Source organism: Triticum dicoccoides, chromosome 1B (assembly GCF_002162155.2).
Source record: "Triticum dicoccoides isolate Atlit2015 ecotype Zavitan chromosome 1B, WEW_v2.0, whole genome shotgun sequence".
NCBI classification, from domain to species: Eukaryota; Viridiplantae; Streptophyta; class Magnoliopsida; order Poales; family Poaceae; genus Triticum; species Triticum dicoccoides.
Genome location: NC_041381.1, coordinates 199,588,223 through 199,591,859, shown reverse-complemented (window position 1 = coordinate 199,591,859; position 3,637 = coordinate 199,588,223).

Sequence of the window (3,637 nt, the reverse complement as noted above, 5' to 3'; positions counted from 1 at the left end):
AGTAAATTGTTGAATGAGTTGATTGTCTTAAATCTGAAATTATATATGTTTCATTTGCTTATCCCATGGGGAGTAATGACTTCACATCTAAGAAGTAGAGGTTGTAAATTTATTGACGGTTAGCAAGCATTGTATTAGTCATTTGAACAATTCACGAAAGAATATTGAAGGAAGAGAGATTTCGCATATAAATATATTATCATAGACATGTTTTTATAATTGTGAGCACTCATTATGTATGACATGCTAAAGATTTGATGTTGGACAAGGAAGACAACGTATTGGGTTATGTTTTCTCACATCTCAGTTAAAGTATATTGTCATGGATCATTCAAACATGTTGAGCTTGCCTTTCCCCCTCATGCTAGCCAAAAATTCCTAGCACTAAGTAGAGATACTACTTGTGCTTCCAAATACTACTTGTGCTTCCAAATAGTCCACCATACCTACCTATGGATTGAGTAAGATCCTTCAAGTAAGTTGTCATCGGTGCAAGCAATAAAAATTGCTCTCTAAATATGCATGACTTATTAGTGTGGAGAAAATAAGCTTTGTACGAATTTGTTATGGAAGCAATAAAAGCGATGGACTGCATAATAAAGGTCCATATACAAGGGGCAATATAAAGTGACGTTCTTTAGCATTAAGATTTTGTGTATCCAACCCTAAAAGCGCATGACAACCTGTGCTTCCCTCTGCGAAGGGCCTATCTTTTACTTTATGTCTTTTACTTTATGCAAGAGCCAAGGTGATCTTCACCTTTCCCTTTTTCATTTTATCCTTTGGCAAGCACTTTGTGTTAGGGTGATCCTGATATATATATCCAATTGGATGTAGGTTAGCATGAACTATTATTGTTGACATCACCCAAAGGTGAATACGTTTGGAGGCAACATTATAAGCCCCAATCTTTCTTTGTGTCTGATTAAAACTTCATAACCACAAGTATTGTGTGAGTGTTAGCAATTGTAGAAGACTATATGATAGTTGAGTATGTGAAGTTTGCTAAATCAAAGCTCTGACATAGACTCTTCCTGAAAGTAAGATGAATTGCAATTGTTTTGATGACTAAGAATGAAGTTTGCTAGCTTTCAAGAAAGTTTATGGTATATGCTTTGACATGTGAATTGCTTGTAACTTTATTGTGAGAAGTTTTATGAGATGAACTACTGTTATGACATATAATGATGCTAGTAAAGGTGATTGAAATTATCATTGATCAAACTTGTGCACCTCTAGCATTCACACTTCATAAATTCTTTCTTTATCATTTACCTACTCGAGGACGAGTAGGAATTAAGCTTGGGAATGCTAATACGTCTCCAACGTATCTATAATTTATGAAGCATTCATGCTATATTACTATTTGTTTTGAATGATTATGGGCTTTATTATACGCTTTTATATTACTTTTGGGACTAACCTATTAACCGGAGGCCCAGCCCATATTGTTGTTTTATTGCTTGTTTCAGTATTTCAAAGAAAAGGAATATCAAACGGCGTCCAAACGGAATGAAACCTTCGACAGCGTGATTTGTTGGAAGAATATGATCCTGGAGACTTGGAGTCCACGTCAGAAGATCCTCGAGGAGGCCACAAGATAGGATGGCGCCCCCCCCCTACTGGGCGCGCCCCCCTGTCTCGTGGGCCCCTCAAGCACCCCCCAACCAACTTCTTTCGCCTATATAATCCCACGTACCCTAAAAACATCCACGAAGAAGATAGATCGGGAGTTCCGCCACTAGAAGCCTCTGTAGCCACCAAAAACCTCTCGGGAGCCCGTTCCGGCACCCTGCCGGAGGGGGAACCCATCACCGGTGGCCATCTTCATCATCCCGGCGCTATCCATGACGAGGAGGGAGTAGTTCACCCTCGGGGCTGAGGGTATGTACCAGTAGCTATGTGTTTGATCTCTCTCTCTCTCTCTCTCTCTCTCTCTCTCTCTCTCGTGTTCTCTCTCGTGTTCCCTCTATGGCATGATCTTGATGTATCCCGAGCTTTGCTAATGTAGTTGGATCTTATGATGTTTCTCCCCCTCTACTCTCTTGTGATGAATTGAGTTTCCCCTTTGAAGTTATCTTATCGGATTGAGTCTTTTATGAGAGCACTTGATGTATGTCTTGACGTGTTTATCTATGGTGACAATGGGATATCATGTGCCTCTTGATGTATGTTTTGGTGACCAACTTGCGGGTTCCGCCCATGAACCTATGCATAGGGGTTGGCACACGTTCTTGACTCTCTGGTAGAAACTTTGGGACAATCTTTGAAGTACTTTGTGTTGGTTGAATAGATGAATCTGAGATTGTGTGATGCATATCGTATAATCGCGCCCACGGATACTTGAGGTGACAATGGAGTATCTAGGTGGCATTAGGGTTTTGGTTGATTTGTGTCTTAAGGTGTTATTCTAGTACGAACTCTTTTATAGATCGATCCGAAAGAATAACTTTGAGGTGGTTTCGTACCCTACCATAATCTCTACGTTTGTTCTCTGCTATTAATGGCTTTGGAGTGACTCTTTGTTGCATGTTGAGGGCTTGTTATATGATCTATCTATGTTATTATTGTTGAGAGAACTTGCACTAGTGAAAGTATGATCCCTAGGCCTTGTTTCCTATCATTGCAATACCGTTTACGCTCACTTTTACCACTTGTTACCTTGCTGTTTTTATAATTTCAGATTACAAAAACCTTTATCTACTATCTATTTTGCACTTGTATCTTCATCTCTTCGCCGAACTAGTGCACCTATACAATTTACCATTGTATTGGGTGTGTTGGGGACACAAGAGACTCTTTGTTATTTGGTTGCAGGGTTGCTTGAGAGAGACCATCTTCATCCTATGCCTCCTATGGATTGATAAACCTTAGGTCATCCACTTGAGGGAAATTTGCTACTGTCCTACAAACCTGTGCACTTGCAGGCCCAACAACGTCTACAAGAAGAAGGTTGTGTAGTAGACATCACTTATCATACATATTGCTATGATGACCGATCTGAGTGATCCTTTATAGTACAACATGGCAAAAAAAATGTAAGGTTGGCAAAAGTATAGCTCCAAAATATTGTATGATAGTATTTAGTGTGACTATGTCAAACATCTATACTTTTGAGTAATCCAGTATAGAACCAGGAGGTACTAACACTAAGATGTGAAGGTGGTTGTCGTCCTTCTCCCTTGTTGCTGGCCTGCCACGCCGACATCGATCACTAGCTCACTCATAACACCAGTTAGTGGATTTTGTGATAAGAGTGAGGGTTGGGAGTGAGTGGCATGGGGGTTGGGGGTTGGGGTTGGTTACGTCTGTCTTAGCAGAATAATTCCCTACTTCATAAAATGTGGCAACTTGCATTTCATTAAAGATGGATTTGAATTGCATGAGGTGCCGCTTTATATTTTTTCATTAAGGCGTACAATTGTTTTGTTAGAATCAAAGGGTAAGTGCATTGGTTGGTTGCTTCAGGAGTTAATAATGGACATGATGGCGTATCAGTTGCATGTCCAACAACGGACATCATATTTTTGCCACGCGGTAAGACATTCAACCGTAAGTTATAATGTGGCAATGGATAAGCAGACAATGGACATGCCTTCTTGGACCGGGGGCGTCAAGGGCAGTGCACGCCCCCATC